At 46.0% G+C, this 7,979-nt stretch overlaps 1 protein-coding gene across 2 annotated transcripts in view; it reads left to right on the top strand.

Moving 5' to 3' along the window:
• The first annotated feature begins 200 nt into the window (after positions 1–200).
• The window catches only part of CTNNA1 (catenin alpha 1), a 120,392-nt gene continuing 112,613 nt past the window's right edge, over positions 201–7,979 (top strand). Inside the window, exon 1 of one of the 2 annotated variants that reach the window (XM_075164069.1) lies at positions 201–330. The gene's annotated coding sequence lies outside the window, so the exon portion shown is untranslated. Of the gene's footprint in view, positions 355–7,979 lie in introns of both variants that reach the window. The other variant, XM_075164068.1, reaches the window with a different exon arrangement.

Raw genomic sequence — 7,979 nt, 5'->3', positions numbered from 1 at the left:
TCCGCCCCCGCTTTCAGGGGAAACCTCCCTTTTCACCTGAGGGGCCGAAGCCCGCTCGACGCGGCTCCGTGGAGGGGCTGGAGGCGGGCGGGAGCCCCGCGGGGCTCCCGCCCGCCTTCAGCCCTCACCTGTCGGCGGGCGGTGCCGGGAAGGGCGCGGGGGCGGCGCGGCGGGCGGTGCCGGGAAGAGCGGCCGGGCCGGGCCGGGGAACGCGGGGCGGGGAGGCGCCCGGAAGAGCCGATTTCCTCAGCGGGACGGGAGCGGTGTCGAGAGAGAGAGAGAGAGAGGGAGACAAAGCGGCCGAGGGCCGGACCGAAGCGAGAGGCGGCGGTGAGGCGATCCTCCTGCTCCCCGGTAAAGTTGGGGGGTCCTCGGGGTGCGGCCCCGCCGCCCCGTTTCTCTTACTTGGAAACTTTTGCGCGGTGAGGCGGGCCGGGCCCTGCCGGCCGCCGGTTCGCTGTGAGGGGCGGCGGAGGGGGGGGGAGCGGAGCGGGGCGCGGCCCGGCGCGGCGGAGGGGAGCGGGCCGCGCCGCCGCCTGTGGGGCGTGGGCCCGGGCCCGGGCCGGCCGCGCCCGGAGGCCGCGCTGGGCCAGGCCGGTGTGGTGGGGGCTGGAGGCCGGCTTGGAGGGGTGGGAGCCGGCTGCGTTTTGGGTTAAAGAGCGTTATTTTCCGGAGGAAGAGCGTCGGACGAGCACGGTTCCTGGAGAAGTTTCGGTGGCAGCGGGGCTGTGGGGAGAGGCTCCTCCCCGCGCAGCCGGGCACAGCCCGGCGCGGCCGCCCCGGCGCCGCTCTCCGGCAGCTGGGCCCGCTGCCTGCCCGGCTGGCGACACGGAGTTGGTCTCGGCCCTGGCCTGCGCCTCCTTCTGCTTTCGACCCCCCGAGTTTCTCTCGGCGGTGCAGCTGCAGTGAGCATCCTCCCTCTCGCCCGGGTTGGCGGTTCTGTTCCAGTACACAGAACAGCCTCTCTCCGCTGGCAACACCCCCCTCTCCTTAGCTTGGCTCTGCCACGTTTTTTGACACCCACCTCTAATCTGCTAGCATGCAGTAAGGCGAGTGCTTCTCTTTTGCTGACAAGAAGTTCCGTGCTACTTTTTACAGCCAAAAAGTAGGGAGAGCGTATCAACTCTCGGCTGCCATTTGTGCACGACCCTTGTCCCTGCGGTCATGGGGTCGCTGGGCAGTATGCATCAGCTGGCTTTTATTCATTACTCACGCCGGTTCAAACCATGTGAAATCCTTCAGACTGAAAGTTCGCAGGAAAGCGAAGAACTGGATGCGGACAAGGCGCGCTTCCCTGCCTGTCTGCCCTTGGCTTGCCTGCCCTGCCCAGGAGGCGACGGGCGTCTTCTGGCAAGGGTGATCGATCGCTCACTCGCCCGCTCTGGGGTATGAGCCTCCATGACCGTGTCCTCGTTCCAGCTTTCCGAGTTATGACTTAAGGCATGTCTGGGTTATCTGTGTTGAACTAATCTGGGAGCTCTTTGCTTCCCCCCACTCCCCCGTTGTTTTTTTTTTTCTTTCCTTTGTCTTTTGTTTTTTTGAGATGGGGGTTGTGCGAAAGGTATTCTTGGCGCTTTAGTTATTTGTTTCCTGCCTTTTTCCTGCGCTGTGAGTGGGGAAGCGGGGGAGGTGGGAGAGGCTCTGTTGGCTGCACTCTTGTCCTAATGCACATCCTCAGTCCTCCTGGCTACACCGCTTCGAGTGTACTTACAAGCCCAGCTAAAGGCTGTGGTTTGTTTTGTTTTTTTTTTTTTTTCAGCTCCTGCATTGGTTTGTAGGCAGGTTTGTGTTTGAATGGAGGTGAAAGCCCAGCTTACTCTACAATATGTGCGATCTTTTAGGTACCCTTTGGTCTGTCTTGGGCTGCTGAGGCCACGTTAAGAGTTTAGTAGGACTTGTTTCTCCCTGCTGAATTGAAACTTTTTGTTTAAAAACGACATAATTTTATGTTGAGTCACTAACTTTTTTATTTACAGAGAAACAGTTTTAAAACATCAAGGAAATGTTTTTTGACTTTTCTCAGGAGAAACAGACAAAGGCTTACTAGGTTTTGTTTTAAAAAGGCTTTGCCCTAACCTTTTTCATAATAAACAACATGCCTTCAGTCTTTGGGTTTTTTTCAGCCAGCTCTAATAATAGGCCTCTGCATCAGAGATTAAAAGTTTACGCAAGGTAGCAGGGGGGAGCACAGCGGGGAGAGATTAGAAATCCTGCACACAAACTGATGATTTAAAATACCAACATAAATATTTACCTCACAATAAATTTTCAAGCTTTGGAAACATCAGCATTTCTGTGCTGACATATGTAATGGCAGAGTTTAATGTGCAGCTTCTTCGTAGGGCTTCCATTGGTCTGATAAAGTTAGCTGAAAGATGTAATAGAAAAGTAATTTGTGTTTTTTTCAGCAGCATGAATATCTTCCTTCTGCAGCTGTAAGATCGAGAAACTGATCTTGCAAAGGAGTCCACATTAGTAGACGTGTTTGAGCTGGAAATACACTTTAGTGGGACTTCAGCCCTGCCTTGAAATTATATCTACTGTACTATTTGATTTCTAAATTACCGTTCTTTATGCAGAGTGTTAGTTAAGCTAAAATACTTAGCGGCAAAACCAGTCTACACATCATAGGTGGATAGTAAGGCTAGTCTAGAGTGAGTACCTACGTGGCTATGATATTTCTGTTAAAGGACTTGCTGTATTCAGTTTTACTGGCATCTTTTGGCTTTGCTGGACACAAAAGGAAACGTGATCAATAAAAGAGGACTGAGTATTATTTTGTTAGGGCAGTACCATATTGAGACAGTCATCCAGCATGGTGATGAATGCCTGTTGTTGTTTTCTGTTATTGCGCCTTAACTGGAAATCACTCAAATTCTTGTGCTGTGCAACTTTAATGTATATAACCTTGAGGATTTGGATCCTCTACTAGTCTGGGAATTCACCCTAATTTAGTTTTATAGCTAATCTGGAATAGCTCTATTTAGTAAGTTTATAGCTCATGCGTTGGTTAAACAGAGTTGCAGCTTTAGAGAAAATGCAGATGTCTGATAATTACTACTTTTAACTCCATACTATTTTAATCCAGCATATGAGACTTAAAATAGAGGCTACCCACAAAATTGTATACCAGCACCCTTACTGGAGGAGCTACACTGAAAAGACGAGCGTTGAGAGTGACCTGCTGCGCTGCAAAGCAGAACTGGGTGCAAATAGATTATTGAGGTAAAGGAATCGCAGGAGGAATGCAGTCATGGCAACTGTGAGTGGGATCTTTTTCCTTGAGTGACTGAGACTTGTTATCTTCCAGTCAGGGTGAGAATGGGTGTTAACTCTGGTTTCTGGCGTGCAGTGGGTTAGTATAGACTCTTCTATTGGCAAATCTGATACTTAAATATGATTCATAATTCCTCCTTGACTTTTTTTTATTTAAAGAGCCAGCTACCTTTTTCTCTAAACATGATTACATATTTTTGTTCACTAATCCCAGATGTACTATGCAAAACATCTGCTAGCCCTTTGACGTGTGTTTATAAATAGCTCTGGTGGAATCAGAGAGGATTTTTCCCCCCATGCTTTATAAAGTGGTAGAAATTATTAAATACGCAGATCTAAACTAACACAGTTTGCAAAGGGAAATTCTCCCCCAATCTGTTGACATTCCCTTCTGTTATAATTGTTCTAACTTACAAGACAGCTAATGGATTAATCATTTAGGCTTCTGAGAATCTCTTTTGAAAGGCTTTAAGTTCAGGCATCTATGGATGGAAAAAGCAAATTTGAGGCCAGCTATAGCTAAAGGGATAACAGTTATCAAGGTAGAGGGTGGAACAGTACTGAGAACATGAAACCAAGCTGGATGCCAATCGGTTCCCCAGTAAATCTCTTTTAATACATTGAATGACACGAGGAGGGAGGAGTGTTGATGTACGTCACAACTTAAGAGTGAGTTAAACTCCTGTAGCGTTTCCAAGGCAGGGAGCGGGTTGAAAGCAAATAAGCTAAGGAACTAGCAGCAGTGTGGCAGGTAGGATTTCACTGTTGGTAATATGAGATACAACTTAAGCTCATGGAGTGCATTTTTTCCAAACAACACCCAGTTTTCTAAGCTATCTGTGCCCTGTTATGGAACAGATATGTGTATGACTGTATATGCCTAAGAAGAATTTCTGTGTGGAGCTGATGTCAGGGAGCAAATGAGATGTTAGCGGAAGTTAGAGTAGAATATGCTGTAAACCCGTTAGTGCACCCTGTTCTGGAGTAGCCTTCAACAGCTACTTTTAAGAAGAAGAGACTGAAACTAGTGAGCTTGTGGTAGCTGATGAAGGATCAGGAGAATAAAATTTTTTAATTTTTCTTTTCCTGGAGATTAACTGAAGGAAATGAGAAGAGAGTGTAGGCCAGAGACTTCTGTCCTTGCTGTTTTTCAGCATAAGATCAAGAGGGCATTTAGGCAAATACTAAATTTGCTTCTTTTCAGTTAATAAGAAGTCAATAAGAATTAATGCTATCAGGAACATGTGGCCTTGATGGCATGCATGGTTTTTCCCCTCCCTGTTCCACTGCCTTTCCCACTCCCCCAAGGGTTCAGAGAGTTTTCATTCACTGTTTTATTCTGGGTACTTTTATAGGTAATACCTATGGAGATCTAAGGCTCTAAGGGGGGGCATTCTTCTTTCTATATCTTTTTCTGGATGATACAAGCTCAGCCCAGGAGATCCACTTAAATAAACGGTCTGCACAAGGTCTGTGCTAGCAATGTAGCTTTACACAGCCAAAAGGGTCAGTTTAATTTTTCATGTAAACAAGGCTGAGCTGTATGCCTATAAAATGGTGTTTAACCTGCATAACACTGAGCAGGTCAGTATTCATCTTTGCAAAGTACTCTTGATATCTTCAGCTGAAGCTGTAGATGGGTAAATGTTTTTTTTAATTGACTAGAATAACAAATTCAAAATAGTGTTGTTGAATGGCAGAGGACAGAACTGGTGGTATGCTGAGAAGCAAGAAGGTGCAAGTGGGTGTTCCTCCGTGTAAACGCAACTCATCAAGGTGTACGAGCTGCCTGTTCTGTACCTGCTTTCTTGCAAGTATGTCCTTGTAATTTATACCTGTAAAACTAATTTCCTTTAGCATGACTTAAAGACCTAGCGAGTCTCCTTGCTCGATGTTGAAGAGTTGCACAAGATCTTGGATAATTCATGACGGACTGTGGACATGCATGCAAGTAACAAGTCTCTCATAAACCTCATGTACAATTTACCATAAAGTTCATTTCAACCAGTACCTGATGTCCAGGTGTTGCAGAGTCTAAGCATCTTAAAACTTAAATTATTTATTCATTTAAAGGATGAGAAGTTGAACAATGAACTGGAAGTTGTGCATGAGGAACTTGATGCAATCTGATTACTACAGCTGAGAGGTCCATCCAGCCGAGTGTTCTCCGTGACCCTCGTAATGAGGTTTTGGTTGTTCTGCTCCCATCAACTTTTTATTAGTCTAGCCCTTGTCTGAGGCCCTAAATTACAAGCCCTTCGCCTGGCCTTGGCCAAGCTGGCTGTTAACACCACCAGAAGGAGGAAATAAGACAGGAACTCCGGGGGTCGTTTCCATTCCCACTGCTTTTCACACTGTTGAGCAGTATCCTTTGGCTCCTTTGATGCCTTTGAGAAGTGATGGATGCTCTTGGGCGGTGTCTGGTGTCCCCCTCTGGTTCCCTGATTGTAATTTTTGACCCTTGCCACCTTTCTTTTTATTGACCCCCACAATCATTTGGCTTCCCTTCCCTGTATTCTTCCCCCACCTTTTTCTTGGATGGTGGCAGTGTATAAAGCCATCCCTAAAAGGGAAGGCCAAGGCAAGCAATAAAACAAGCAACAAATGAGAAAAGGGCAGTCGAATAGCATTGCTTCCCTAAGGTGCTGTGCCAAGCTCCTGCAGCGTAGGAGCTTCCTGAGCCAGGTGTCCGAGCCCAGGCTGACTTCTGTTCCGCAAATTTGTCCAGCGGCTCTTGTGGCTGGTGCCCAGCGCTGGCAGGAGCGCTGCTCGGCTTCTGACGCTGGCGGGCTCGTCTGCAGGTGCAGACTGCCTGTCCCCTCACTGTATTCAGTAGGCTCAGTTCAATGACTTGATTTCTTTTAAATTTAGAAACCTGCTTGAGAGTTGAAAGGCTTCATCAAGGTACAAATAAAATGAAAGACACGACGTATTTCTTGAGAGAGTAAAAAGCAAGGATCTGGTTTGGCTGTATGAAAAGCTCTGGAGTGGTTTAAATTTCTGTACAAAGTATGGCTTTGTAGTTACTGCCACTTCCACTTTTTGGAAGATGCGTTTGTTTACAAACCACTGCCCTTACAGCTGGCAACGCATTTTCTGACTAACATTGAACAATGCATCCTGAAAGCAGAGATGTGGGAAAGGCTTTTAGGAAAGTGAGCATATCCCTTATTTGTTACTCCACAGCACTTCCACTGCTGGTGGAGTCCTCAATCACAATACTCTCTATTTTGTACTGGTGCAGTGAAGAGTGCAGTACGATTGTGTGGGTGTTTTTTTCCCCCTTTCCTAGCTCGGGTTAGGGAGGAAAAAAAAGACGACATAAGATGCAATAAACAGTAGCACAAAAAAAAAAAGCTAGAAAGTTTATTTGTAGCAAAACAGAATAATGCAAATTAGTTGTGCAGGGTTAAAAGCTTATAACCTCAAGGAAAAAAAAAATTCTGGTCTGTATGCATCAGTGCTTTAGCATCAGGTGTTTTAAGCTGTTTTACTTGGTTTGCAGGAATTGGTTAAGACAATTTGATTATGTTTAACAGAATATTATCATGTGCCTAGGGAAAAGTCAATGGTTATCGGTGAAAGATGCAGTGTTCAGCAGAACCAGAGGCAAAGCACTGGTGCAAAGCCAATTGAACAGGATTTCTTAGCTCATCTGTTTTTTGTTCAGTAGCTTTGTCTTGTTTCCTGTTCCTGGGGGTGAGGAGAAGGGGCGGAGAGGGAAAATGTGTCTTTAATCAGATATAAGTTGGTTTCCACTCAGTAAATGGCTGTGTTACTAGCTTAAAATCCCTCTTTTTCCAGCAAGACCAGCCAAGCAATGACTCCTTCCTCTCAAACCTTCCGGTTCCTTCCTGCTACTTTTATGAAATGTGGGTGGGTCAGTGACATATTTTTTTTTAAACAAAAGTTGCTTTAATTGGTCATCTATATGCTAAGGCAGTGACTAGAAAGGATTCCTGTCCAGGCAGATCATTGTTAGCTCTGATTCTCATGCACCACTGTGCACCCTTCGCGAGTTTGTACTTGACAGTAGGTGGTTATGTCTTTGCAGGTCACTCTGGTAAGCATCCAAAAATTAATCGCACTAATGTGTTTTTATTATTACTTGCTTTGCTCTTCCGGAGAAGCTGCAAAGTTCTCATCAGTCAGTGCCTTCTGTGTTCTCCGTGTCTGTGCCTTGTTGACAGTTTGCAGGGAGAGGAGATGGTGCGTATTAGAGCATCCTACCTTACGTATTCTTCCAGATAATTGCAGTCATTTAGAAGATGCTGAACTCATCTAAGCAACGCTTGTGCGTTACATTCATGTTCGCTCTTCTTCCTGGGGTTTGTTTTTGTGTGGTTTTTTTTTTCCTTCCCCTTCTCACCAACACATGCTGCGAGTTAAGCTGCAAGCTGAGAGTTGTCTGGGGGCGTGCAGTGATGGTGCAATTCTTCTTCCAGTGGAACTAATCCATTGTTTAGAGCGAAGAGATGTTGTTGAAGGTTGCCGTGAGCGTAAAGTGAAATTCTTGGCCTTATCACTTGTGGGTTTTGTTTTTTCTTTTTTCTTTTTTCTTTTTTCTTTAAAAATAATTTCTTTGTAATTTTTAGATAAGACTGACAGTGTTACTGAATCAAAGTGAAGGGCTGAAAAAGGAATTCTAAACCACTTCTTCTAGAAACTGTAGAAAACATTTTACTTTGAAGAATCTTTATGCT

Source organism: Calonectris borealis, chromosome 15, assembly GCF_964195595.1.
Source record: "Calonectris borealis chromosome 15, bCalBor7.hap1.2, whole genome shotgun sequence".
Taxonomy (NCBI): Eukaryota; Metazoa; Chordata; class Aves; order Procellariiformes; family Procellariidae; genus Calonectris; species Calonectris borealis.
This window is presented reverse-complemented; position numbering and strand designations above follow the sequence as displayed.